General features: G+C 44.2%; 1 long non-coding RNA gene across 1 annotated transcript in view; it reads left to right on the forward strand.

Moving 5' to 3' along the window:
* Positions 1 to 7,939, forward strand: part of LOC113923579 — a 71,011-nt gene that overhangs the window by 44,821 nt on the left and 18,251 nt on the right. The window lies entirely within an intron of this gene.

The raw sequence follows: 7,939 nt of genomic DNA on the forward strand, positions 1-7,939 counted from the left end.
CAAGGAGTATGTCAGAGCCTTGGGTCAGTGTCTCTTCAGCAAACTGAGATTTTTCTCCTAGTTTAGTTTTCTGTGTATACCTATAGATAAATGCCCAGGCTGGGTTTCCCTTTCCCCCACCCACCTCTCTGTGCTCTGGTTTGGTTCTAGGCCTCCCTGGGAGAGAGCAGTCCTGAGCTCCATGTGCAGATTTGCTCCCAAGTTTCTCTTCCCTCCTTTGGTTTCTATTTGCTTGGCATTTGTATGTGTGCTTGGCACTTGGCACAGATACAAGATAAATGGGAACCTGTCTTCTCTGGAGAATCTTACAAGGTGGTGGAACTTTCTCCTCCGCTTGTAAGAGACTTCTGAAGAGGGCTCCTGGATTCCTGCTCTCTTCTCTTGCTCCCCTAAACTTTTTGGGTTAAAGTCCACTTTGAGAATATTTTGAAAGCTATGGATTCTCTCCCCGAAAAGGTACACATATCCAATAGTTTGCATTAAACTCCAGGGGGTTTATAGACCCCATCAAGCCCATCCACAAACCTACAGGCCCTAGGTAAGGAATACTTCTGCTCTTAAAAAAAAGTAACAAGGATGAGGAGAGGGGAAAAAACCCCCTCAAAACCACCTAAAAATGGAACACAAATAGAAACAAATGAACCTAACTCTATTTCAAATAAATAACATTACTATCCTGAAGGGAGAATAAACAAACAAACAAAAACTAATGAATATTGAATTCTAGCTGAAGGAGTTCTTCCTATAGTGGCATGGGTTAGCAATCCTAAAATGTTTTTGTGTGCTGTAGAACTGAGCAATGAATAAATATATTCAGGATAATGGGAGCCAGTTCTTGCTGTTGGAGAAGAGAGTTACAAAGACAAAGAGAAGGAAGACTAAAATCAATCCTATGGTATTGAATTAGAATGGGAGGTATCTATATGAGGTCATGGTTGTGTGCATGTACAGATACTGAAATAAGATATCAATACCAACTTATATTTCTTAGTTCTGTCTGCTAAAAGGCTTAGAAGTGGACACCCAGTAGCCCTGAGCACACCTGGCATCTGTATCTTGGTTTCTAAATACCTTTCGCCACTAAAAGGAACCAGGACTCTTTGGAGAAATGGCTGGTTTCAGGGCTCAGAGAGGGAAAATACAAGATGAACCTAGAATATCATGTTGTTCCAGAAATCAAGGAGGTGCTAAAAAGATAGTGGCGATATGTCAAAAGGACAGAGGAATCAGAAGAGGCTCCCACTGGTCAAATCTGGGGCAATCTGAACATTAAATAACAATAGTAACATTCCCACAGAGCATTCATAGAATAAAATAAGAATCTATGAACTCATAGTGTCCAGAATATATAAAGAACTTACACAACTCAGCACCCAAAAAATAAATAATCCAATTTAAGAATGGGCAGAAGACAGAGACATTCTCCAAAGAAGAAAGACATACAGGTCAACAGACACATGAAAAGATGCTCAATGTCACTCATCATCAGGGAAATCAAAATGACAATGAGATATCACCTCATGCCTGTCAGAATGGCTAGAATCAACAACACAAGAAGTAACAAGTGTTGGTGAGGATGTGGAGAAAAAGGAACATTTGTGCACTGTTTGTGGGAAGGTACTGGTGTAGCCAGTATAGAAAACAGTATGGAGGTTCCTCAAAATGCTAAAAATAGAACTCCCGTACGATTCAGTAATCATGCTACTGGGTATTTACCCCCCAAAATACAAAAACGGTAATTCAAAGGGATACATGCACCCCTATGTTTACTGCAGCATTATTTACAATAGCCAAATTTTGGAAGCAGCCCAAGTGTCCATCAATAGATGAAGATAAAGAAGATGTCTCACACACACACACACACACACACACACACACACACACACACACACAGGAATATTATTCAGCCATAAAAAGAATGATATTTTATCATTTGCAACATGGTGGAGCTAGAGAATATAATGCTAAGTAAAATGAATCAGAGAAAGACAAATACCATATGATTGCACTCATTTGTGGAATTCAAGAAACAAAGCAAACAAAGGAAAAGAAAAGTGAGAATGAGAGAGAGAAACCAAGAAACAGACTCAACGATATAGTCTGATGGTTATGGAGGGGAGGTGGGGGGGATGAAGAGTACACTTATCGTGATGGTCACTGAGTCATGTATAGAATTGTTGAGTCACTGTATTGTACACCTGAAATTAATATAACACTGTATGTTAACTATACTGGAATTAAAATAAAAAATTTTTAAAAAGAATCTATATATAATATAAATAACAAATAAATAAGGGAGAACTCTCATAGAAGAATATCAATGAATAAATGTAGAAGGAATGATGAAGCTAGAATATCATCATTGTGCAACCATTAGTAATAATTGACATAGACAAGAATCATCAGTGGATGCTACAACTTGGAAGTTTGATGATGAACAGGATATTTACATAAACTGAAAGCACCTCTGTACAGATTGCTTACTAGCTTCAAAGGGAAAATTAGTAATTCTACCGTGGGTTTACCTGGTGAACACAACCATAAACATTAATCAGTTAATGATACCAATGAAGAGACAAACCGACCTCGTGTGCCTCCTGATACAGTGTCCTGAGAAGGACTCGGTATCATCTCTATGGTGCATCTGCCAAAACTGCACAGCCTGAATCTAATAATGGGGAACTGTCATCAAACTAAAGGCCATTCGACAGGATAACTGGCCTGTAATCTAAATTAAAAAAAAAATCGAGTCCATGAAATTAATAAAAAGCTGAGGACCTGATCTCGATTAAAGAAGACTTAAAGAGATATGAATATGTAGTAAGTGCAATGTGTGATCCTGGATTGGATGCCGGGTCAGGGGGAAGAAACAGCCATGAAGTAGGACATTGTTGGAACAGTTTGTGAAATTTGCATATGACCCGTAGACCAGATAATAATTTTGTATCAATGTTACATATATACACACATATGGTATTGAATTAGAATATATACACACAAATATACACGTTTATACAATACCTATTTCTACACAAACGCGCGCGCGTGTGCGCGCGTTCTCTTGGGCACAAGCGAAAGCTGCAGTTCACAGGTGGAACTTCTTCAGGCAAACTTCAGTTCTGCTCTTAAGCCCTTTCCACTGATTGAATGAGGCCCACCCGGATTATCTAGGATAATCTTCCTTACTTAAAATAAACTGATCATATCCGCAAATACCTTCACAGCAACGTCTAGGTCAATATTTGACTGAAAAACTGGAGATGATAGCCTTGCCACATTGTCACCAAAAAACTGACCATCACATAGGCCCAACATCTACCCTGGGACCCCTACCTGCTCAGTACACATTTGTGAAGTGAGATGGCCCATTCCTAACCCCAGAACCACTTCCCCAGGCAGGCCTCAGTGTCTGCCCACAACAATATATTCATCCCACTGTCAGCAGGTGGTTACTCAAGCCCAGTGCAGGGGATGGTACCAAAGAGGCACGATTCTACAGATTCCCCCACTCTAGGGAGACAAAACACAGCCAGAGGAGTGCAAGATGACCTACAGGTCCATTCCCACATGAATGTCTAAACCACCAAGTCCCTTTGATCTTCTTGTAACTACCTTTCCCAGGTTCCTCTTTTCTAGATGATGACAGCCCCTCGGCCAGAGCTCCCGTCTCTAGCTGGCTCCCCGTCCAGGTCGTCCTATGTCTGGGCTGTTGGTGTTGTCCTCAGACATGACTTCAGTCATCTCCCTCCCTGCTTAAGAACCGCAAGAGCTCCTCATTAGCTGCCAAGTCAAGTCTAGACATCTCTGCCTGGCTTTCAGGCTCCCCATAATCTGGCCCTCCCTGAGTGCCACGACAGCTGTCTTCATAGTTGTGAGGGGCTGTCGGAAGAATGATTAGTCTGATTCCGTGCTGCTCCAGCAGGCAGAAGGAGATCCTAGGTGGAAACCATGGGGAGACCTAGGTGCCTCAATAGAAAGAATTACTCTCCTTTGTTTTTGGTGTGTGAATGTGGGCTGTGGGGGTGGGGGGGTAAGGCGGTGTGTGCGGAGCTCTGACGACACGTGGGATATTGTGCACAGCAGCCACAGGACTTCTCTACTTACCAGCCTCAGGGGCAGGAAATCACAAAACACTGCACGTCCAGTCTGAACATCAATCGTGTGACGTTTCTGATAGTTTAGACAGACTATTGTTTACCAAGCCTCCTAAATCAATGAGTGGAGACAAAAGGAGGAATATTTTAGATTCTCAAGAAAATACGTGTTTGTTTTGAATGCCTCGTGTTTGTGTGGTAAGCTGGGGTTAGAGGGATGGGCGGGAGCCTATTGAGGGAAAGCCCTGTTGGCCATGGTGAGGAATTCGGCAACTGAAGCAGGGCTGTGACATGATCCTAGAATGGAAGCAGGAGACCAAGAAGAATGAACTTTCTAACAGCAATGAACTTGGCAGCGGTGTCATGGATGGCCTCGAGCAGCAGTGAGCTCCTGGACACAGGAGTGGGGATGGGGAACCCCCTCTCAGGGATGCTGCAGAGAGAAGTGGGGTTCCAGGAGGGATGCTGAGCAAGATGACTTCCAAGAACCCTCCCACCTCTGACATTCTCTAGGGGGCCTCCCGTCCTCCCCTCCAACCCCAGATTTCCAGCCAGGGTATCTTCAGTGTCTGCCGAGAGGTGGCGCCAAACTGACTCCCCACTCAGAACCCTCTCTGCACACCAGCCTGCTCTCCTTTTTGTCATTCAGATTCTATCTACCCACAGCAATGCTCTTGACAATAAATTATTACAAGGGTGCAACTGAGTGACAGAATAAGCTATTGTACATTCATATAATGGAATGGTGTGTGGCTATTTAAGTTGAAGTGATGGAAGATTTAATAATATGGAAAGATGGGCACCATGTACTATCATGTGAAAGAAGCTGGTTACAGTGTGACCTGAATTTTGAATGTTTTTTTTAAAGACTTTACTTATTCATCTGAGACAGAGAGATACAGAGAGAAAGAGAGAGCATGAGCAGGGCGAGAGGCAGAAGCAGGCGCCCCACTGAGCAGGGAGCCCGATGTGGGGCTCCATTTCAGGACCCTGGGATCACAAACCGAGCCAAAGGCAGATGCTTAACCATCTGAGCCACCCAGGTGCCCCTGAATTTTGAATGTTAACAAAAAAATGCATAGAAAAAAATACTAGATGATGAGTACATCAAAATGTTGTCATATTTTCTGGGTAATGGGATTGGAGTTACTTTCTTTTTATCTATTTTTAGAAATTTTATAAAATTAGCATGATTTGTCTTTTATTGGCTTTTGCAAAATTATTTTTTATTTCTATTCATCAAAGCCTCCTCTTTCCCATGACCTCTGACCTACACTTATCTTTTCTGTCTCTAACTCTTCTTGTTGGTTCTGTATAATGTACTACACAGCTGTATTCTGTCGTGTGTCATTACAAGATTGTTTCATTCATGTTAGTCTTGTCTCTACAATTAAGAAGGAAAGTTTTCTCTGGCTAACCTGTGACTACTTTTGTTGCTTTGGCATAGAGGCGTGCTTTGGCATGATTTCTTGCATGGCATAGCACTGTGCAGGAATTGACCACTTGATAGTGGCTTGGTCCTGGATCCTCAAGGTGCCACATGACCTACCTGGCTTTCCAGAGAGGCCCTGGACCTGGGAATGCCCCAAATGCCCACAGCTCTCATGGGGATGAAAGCGAAGCTTGGCTCCTGACCCAGGTATTCAGGAACCAAGATTGTTCAACCCTCTCACACTATTCTGTCTCTATCTGCTCTAGTGATTGGATGAAGAGACCTGCAGGACCTAAGGCCCTGTCCGGATTCCAAACCAAGGGTCCTCCAGCAGCTAGGGCACAATTGGAGACTGGAAGGTGACTTTTGCATTCTTTTCCTCATTGTTTGCGAACGACATTAGAGCTGAGAGAATCTTTAGTGACTATCATCCTTTCAGACGTTACCCCGTCTCCTATTCTTTTTTTTTAAAAATATTTTATTTATTTATTTGAGAAGGAGAATGAGATAGAGAGAGCATGAGAGGGGGTAGGGTCAGAGGGAGAAGCAGACTCCCTGCTCAGCAGGGAGCCCGATGTGGGATTCGATCCCAGGACTCCAGGATCATGACCTGAGCCGAAGGCAGTCGCTTAACCAACTGAGCCACCCAGGCGCCCTACCCCGTCTCCTATTCTTAAGAAATGGTCATATTGCCACAGTGCCTACTGTGGTCTGCATACCACGCCAGACAGCAGCTCTGTCCAGCCGACTGCAGGGACAGGTCTGGAGAGGCATCCCTTTGTTCTCACATTCCATCTGTGCTGGGAGGCAGTGACTCTCTTACATTTTTACCGGCAAACCCTGTGAAATGGCCTCTGCAATGATTTCCTCATGCTCGTTTTATTCCATGGGCGACTCAAACTCCAGTGGCCACAATTTAGCCATTACCATCTCTCTTTTCCATCGCTAAAGCCGAGGGGCAGCGCAGCTTTAGCAAGGCTTAGAACAGGAGAGTCTGCTGTTCCCTTGAAGGTTTTCTCAAGTGTATTCAGACACGGTTCTCCACAGATTCTTGAAGGGCTGTCAGGTAGGAGGAGGGCAAGATTTATTCTGTAATGGATTTCTACTGCAACCCTAACATCACGCCAGTCTGGCACTTTCTGTCTCCCTTGCCACAGTCCCGGTCCAGGCCACCGGGCAGCCTTGCCTGCGTGACTGTGACAGCCTCCCAACAGGTCTGCCTGCCGGTCCAGTCTTGCTCCTCTAATGCCTCCTCAGAGAGCCTCAGTGATCTGTTTAAATTGTAAATCTGATCACACCACACCTCTGCTTAAAACCCTGTAATGCGTCTGTATTGCCTTCAGGATAAACTCTAAACTCTTTAGCATTGCTTTTAAGACTCAGCGCCTGCTTTGCTCTCCGGGTGCATGCCTTGCCCAGATTGTCAGCCCTACCAAGTCCCTTGCACACTGATCCCTGAGCACTTCTTACTCTCTCTCACCTCTCTCTAGAACATTTCACTTCCTCTCTTCGCCTAGTTTGGCTAATTTGCCTTCCAGGTGTCACCTCAAATGTCACTTCCTCCAGAAGCCTCCCCAGTCACCCGAGGCCAGGCTGGGTATTCTTATGCATGTTTCTTGCCATTTGATCTTGTAGGTGCCTGTTTACATTTGCCTTCCTCTCCGACAATAAGCTCGTTGAGGGCTGGGATGGCTTTATTTATCACTATAACCCCAACATCAGTGTCTGACGCAGAGACACTGAATAGTTACTGAGTGAATGAATGAATGAATGAATGAATGACAGATGACATAACAAGGATGACAGATGGGTGTTCTTGGACGTAGATTTCCACTCTGTGTACTGAAGAACTTGCTACTAACTGGTGCTATCCAAACAAAGGAACAGACCAACCCAGGAAGCACAGTGAAAGCCCCATCCCTGGAAGTCTCCAGACAGAGCCTAGTCAGGGGGGAGCTCCCTCAGGAGGCAGGTTGCAGTATGAGCCCTCTACACATTTCCTGTCTGCAGGAAGGCACAATTAGGCTCACTTCCGGGAGCAAAAGATCTGGTTTGGGGTTTTAGTTCTGCACTTGCTGTGAGAACTTGAGCAAGGGACAGCCTCTCTGAGCTTTCCTTACCTGTAAAATAGAGATGATGCTTGCACTGCCTACTTCACAGATTTTGTGAGAACCAAATGAAGTCATGTACAGTAAAGTACTTTGTAAAAGCCTTAAAGCGAAATGAAAGGTATTATTTACCACATAATCTTTAGGTCTTGCAGCTTCACTGAGTAACTCCTGTTCTGCAACAACATTAGAAAACAAAGTGCCACATGGGAAGTTGTACTTTGGCAGGCAGAGCTGGGAGAGTAATCTACCTCTTCTGTTGGCACATCAGTGTCCCGGGAAGGCAGTAGTGGGGATCAAGAGTG

This window comes from Zalophus californianus, chromosome 15, assembly GCF_009762305.2.
Source record: "Zalophus californianus isolate mZalCal1 chromosome 15, mZalCal1.pri.v2, whole genome shotgun sequence".
NCBI lineage: Eukaryota > Metazoa > Chordata > Mammalia > Carnivora > Otariidae > Zalophus > Zalophus californianus.